The 5,436-nt window shown below is 48.3% G+C and overlaps 1 long non-coding RNA gene across 3 annotated transcripts; it reads left to right on the forward strand.

The window, feature by feature from the left end:
* The first annotated feature begins 1,494 nt into the window (after positions 1–1,494).
* Gm38610 lies at positions 1,495–3,335 on the forward strand. Of its 3 annotated transcripts, none has more exons than XR_003949757.1 (3): positions 1,495–1,976; positions 2,235–2,441; positions 2,706–3,335. It is a non-coding gene; the product is annotated as a predicted gene, 38610 (long non-coding RNA). The 3 variants fall into 3 exon arrangements; XR_003949759.1 differs by having other exon boundaries at positions 1,495–1,971; XR_003949758.1 differs by lacking the exon at positions 2,235–2,441.
* The last annotated feature ends 2,101 nt before the right edge of the window (positions 3,336–5,436 follow it).

Genomic DNA, 5,436 nt, shown 5'->3' on the forward strand with positions numbered 1-5,436 from the left:
CGCTGCACAGCCTGCGAGACAGCAGAAAGAGGAGTCCAGTACGCTTCAACACTGAAGGCTACAATAAACATGAAGAAAGTTACAAGGGCACAGACAGTCTTCACCAGACAACGTGTGCACCTAGCCCCAGTCAACAGCCCCTAAATTTAGAGCCACAATCATTGAAGGCACATGACAGGGTCTCCAAAGTGGGGAGCCAGCTCCTGGGACTTGCCTCATCGTTGGCCTGTGTTCTAGACTTGGCTCATCTAAAAAGGCTCATTCCTGCTGTCCTGACTCCCTGACTATTGATGTAATAAAAAGGACCAAAACCAACGTGGGAGCAAAGGGCTTATTGGGTTTATATGTCCAGATCACAGACCATCATTGAGAGAAGTCAGAGCAGGAACTCAAGCAGGGCAGGAACCTGGAAGCAGGAGCCAAAGCAGAGGAGGGCTGCTCACTGGCTGCTCCTCACCGATGACTCAGCCTGCTTTTAATACAACCCAGGACCAAGTGCACTGCACCAGGGTAGCACCACCCACAATGGGCTGGATCCTTCACATCAATCATGAGTCAACAAAATGCCCCCATAGAATTGCCTACAGGCCAATCTAATGACAGCACTTTCTGAAATGAGGTTCCCCTCTTCCCAGATAACTTTAGCTTGTATAAATTTGACAAAACAAAACAACAAAACTTTAAGAACCTAACCAGCTCACCTGCCTATCCCCATAGTTTGAGCCCTGGGAACAAGAAGAACCATTTGCTTTCACAGGACCTGGGGAACAAACATCTCCAAGAAGCCAGAATAGAGCTAGCTTAAAGACTAGCAGAGGGGGGACTCCAGAGATGGCTCAGTGGTTAAAAGCACTGACTGCTTTTCCAGAGGTCCTGAGTTCAATTCCCAGCAACTACATGGTGACTCACAACCATCTGTAATGGGATCTGATGCCCTCTTCTGGTGTTGTCTGAAGACAGCTACAGTGTACTCATATACATACAAAAATAAACCTTAAAAACAAACAAACAAAAAAACAACACAACAACAACAAAAACTAGCAGAGGAATGGTAGTGCATGCCTTTAGTCTCAGGAGGCAGAGGCAGGCACATTTTTGTGAGTTTGAGACTATCCTGGTCTACATGGTAAATTCCAGAGTAGGGCTATGTAGAGAGATTCTGTCTCAAAAAAAAAAAAAAAAAAAAAAAAAAAAAAAAAGTCAGGTGTTTAATCCCACAACTTGGGAAGCAGAGGCAGACAGATGTCTGCGAGGCCAGCCTGGTCTGTAGAGTCAGGACAGCCAAGGCTACACAGAGAAACCCTGTCTTGAAAAACCAAAGCTGGGGTGAGAGTACCAGGCCTCTAGAAAAGAGATGGAAGTGAAAGGCCAGGAGAGGCTGATCAGGCTCACAATCGATGTCCCTAACTTTTTTTTTTGGAGACAGGATTCCTCTGTATAGCCCTGGCTGTCCTGGAACTCACTTGGTGGACCAGACTGGCTTTGAACTCAGAAATCCTCCTGCCTTTGCCTCCCGAGTGCTGGGATCAAAGGCGTGTGCCACCACGCCCGGCCAATGTCCCTAACTCTTTTGGTTCCATTTGGAAGTTGGGCCCACTGAGGGCAAAGACTTCTCCAAACACAAATGAAACTGAGGAGAAAGGAGAGCAAGGGTCAGGGCCTCCCAGCCCTGAGCTGAGGAAGAGCTTGTAAGTAAGGAGAGGCACACTGAGAAGAGTTGTCACTCGGGAGAGTGGGAGTCAGGAGGCCTCCACTGTTGTCCAGCTGCATGGCTTACTTTGTGTGGCTTCCTCTTGGCCTCTGTTCCTTTCCAGCAAAAGAAAATGGTTTATTGGTAAGAACTCAGAGGATCTTTAGAGCTCAGGATTGTGATGTCTGGACTCCACCAATGCCTGGGCTCTTAGGATTTGGAGTGTTGGGAAGGCTCTAAACACCAGAAGGAACTCCAGAACAGCCAGGCCTGAGAAAGGGGTATGGTGAGTAATGTGGGCTTGACAGAAGCTGGAGAGCCTCTAAGCATGCCTGCCTATAGGGGATTATCTTTTTTTTAGGTTTATTTTATGTGAATTATTGTTCTGCCTGCATGTATGTCTGTGTGTCCCTGTGTGTGCCCATAGAAGAGGGTTTTGAATCACCTGAGTGGTGGTTGTTACCTGTTGTGTGGGTGCTGGGAATTGAACCCGGCTCCTTTGCAAGAACAACAAGTGCCCCTAACTATCTTTTTATTCCTGTAGTGATCATCTTGTCTGATGTAATGGAGGCAGGAAAACCTGTCCACTGTGGGTGGCACCATCCCCTAGCTGGAATTTTGGACTGTGTCAGTGATAAGGGGGCTAAGCAGCAGCGCTCCTCTGTCTACTTCCTGACTGTCACTGCAATGTGAACTCCCTGCTTCAAGCAACTTGATTCCCCACCATGGTGGTACTGGACCCTCTTGAACTGTGAGCCAAAATTAAACCCTTTTCCCATTCAGTTGCTTTTGTCAGAGTCTTTTAGTTACAACAGCAAGTAAGAAATTAATTCAAAGGGCTATTCACAGCTTACAACCCCCAGGTCATGGGTGCTTCAGAAGGGGTGGGAAAGGAGTGGGGGGTGGGGTGGGGGAAGGATGGAGGCACTTAAGGCAGATGGCCTGCCCAAGCTCTTGATATCTCCAGAGCCAACAAAGCTGGCTTTCTTTCTTCTCCCAACTCATGCTACCTCAGGAGCCTGTGGAAAAGCTGCATTATAATCGATAGCCTCATGAATAAGTGAACAGGCAATGTAACACATCTGGCCTCCAGCACAGAGCTTCCTCAGGAGAACGGAGCCTCGACCCACTTCTGCTGTCCAATCTGACTTTCTTCAGAAGACTCCGAAGGAAGTGAACTCTCGGGGTCATCTCAGGCAATGCCCCTGCCTCTGTGCTGCCCTCGATATGCCTTCATCAAGTGCTCAGAAGCTGAGAAATGTGCTTTCTCCACCACCTCAGCCTGGAGAGGCCACTCTCTCCTGTCAGCATCCCACAGAAAGCTGGGACAGATGTGCTTGCTAGCCTAGTGACCTTTTTGTGTGACCAGAGACTTTTTTCTGGCACTGATTCTCCCCCCAGACCCTTATCATAAGGGTGTTCTCCTCAGCCCATCTATAGAATTAATCTTTATGAACTAGACCAAGAGTTTCTTGGAGTCATGTCTGATCTGTATTTAGTTTACTTTGTTCCTCAAGGAGACACACGGACGCTTTGTTGTGCAAGAGGGATTGAGTTCTTTATCACCAACATGGTTTTCACCAAATTGTGCTGTGCTTAAGTATGCCTAAAATAAACTACTTGGCTTCAGACTCCAGACTCTGAACCAGCATCTGCTACTGAGCATCGTGCTGACCTTAGCTGCCCTCTTGCCTCTCTGGGCTTGTCTCTCTGCAGCCAGGTAAGGCCTCGGAGACCCCTGAATACTACAAGAGCAAACCGTCAACAAACACCCCAGACCAAAATGGTGGCCACTCCTGTGAGGAGATAGACAACAGCCCTCTGAGTTTGCCTTGAAACTCCTCAGAGCTTTCGCCTGCTTTGGTGCCTCAGTTTCCCTTCTGCCTCTCTGACCACAGGGAGAGGCGCCCTCAGAACTAAAGGCTGTTCAGTGTTGCTGGGAGAGTTAGCATGTAGAAGGACTCGTGCCAGCCCTCTTTTTCCTCTTTGTTCTAGTGAATTCCTTCACATTTCTGACTAGTAGATACTCTCTTCTGCTCTCTGATCAGGACCTGTGGTGTTTGGAATGACAGATGGCAAGGATTTACTTGTACCACTCCTGTGCAGCCTCCGAAGTCATCTATCCTCTCATGTGAAGTAGGCAATCAGGACGATGCCTCTGTAGCCCCACATCAGTCAGACCGCCTCAGTACACATGTGAACAAGAGTTGTTGTAAGACATCTGTACTGTGCTTCCCACACACATACCCTCCCCACCCCTCAACCCCCAAGGCTGAGAATCCATGTTTAATTGCCCCAGGCTGGTGCTCAGCCTGAGAAGCAGTTGGCACCCAGGCATCTGCCTCTGGTTTGACCTGACAGAAAGAAAGGAGCTTTAGCACCCCAGGAGGTGGCATAGAATTATCTGTCTGGTCCCTTGCAAGAGACAAGAGGGCCACAGTTTAGTGGACCTGGATAGCTCAGCACTAATTTACAAAGCTGCCTTGATACCTGCTCCACTGTAGCCCAGGCTGGCCTTGCATTCCTGATCATCCCAGCCTCAGCCTCTGAAGTGCTGAGGCCGTAGGTCTACACCACCATCTCTGGTACTAAACAATGCATTTCTGAACATACAATCTATAATAGCTAGGCCTAGTGGCCCAGGTCTATAGTCCCAGCACTCAGGAGGAGGATGCAGAAGGACCAGGTATCAAAAAACAAATAGGATTATGAAGTAAATTCAAGAGTCTTAAAGAGCTAAGGAGTTCGAAGCCAGCCTGGTCTACAAAGTGAGTTCCAGGATAGCTAGGGCTACACAGAGGAACCCTGTCTCAAAAAACAAAACAAAACAAACAAAACAAAACAACAACAACAACAAAAAGAACCAAAGGCTGGAAATGGAGCTTAGTAGGAAGGCACCTACCCAACATGCCACAGGCTTTAGGTTAGATCCTCAGCAAAACACACACACACACACACACACACACACACACACACACACACACACACACACACAAAGAGAGAGGGGGGGAGGGAGGGAGGGAGGGAGAGAGAGAGAGAGACAAACACAGAGAGAGACACAGAGACACACAGAAAGACACAGAGAAAGAAAGAGACAGAAGACAGAATCAGAGAGACACAAAAAGAGAGACAGAGACAGAGAGCATTTGGCCTTGACTCTTACAGCTAAAGGTTCTGACTACTCTAAGGCAGAGGATTGCACTCACAATGCCAGGCTCTATCTCTTTAGCAGGGCCCTGAGGTCCAGCCCCAGGCTCCTGATTCTACCAGCAACACAGGCTGGCACCCAACACATGGGTTGTGGCTGTCACCAGAGAGGAACTGGCAGCAGACACAGCAGGCTATGTTTTCTTTGCAAGCTGAGGGTAACTAAAGGAAGCTGAGAATTCTTCTCTTCTGCTTCAAGGAGGAGGGGGATGGAGGAACAGAGAGAATCAAGCAAGGCCAACGGCTTGCCAAAGGCTTACTCCTCTAACTTCTAAGACAAACACAGAGTGAAGACCAAAGATAGGGTGGGGAGCTAGGGCCTCACCAAATCCCTGGGGCCTGCTGGAAATATCCAATTGCGTCATGGTGGTAGCCAGCACCTATTAAATGTTTTATGCCAAGCAAACACTGTGCCCAGAGCTAGGTTATACTATGAAGCCAGTGTGTGCAGAGGCTGGGAGTATTAGCCTACACACCACACAACTGGGCTCAAGTCTTTGACTTTGTTATTCATCAGCTCTGTGATCTTGAATACGTTT

The sequence above is a fragment of the Mus musculus genome, chromosome 11 (genome assembly GCF_000001635.26).
Source record: "Mus musculus strain C57BL/6J chromosome 11, GRCm38.p6 C57BL/6J".
NCBI classification, from domain to species: Eukaryota; Metazoa; Chordata; class Mammalia; order Rodentia; family Muridae; genus Mus; species Mus musculus.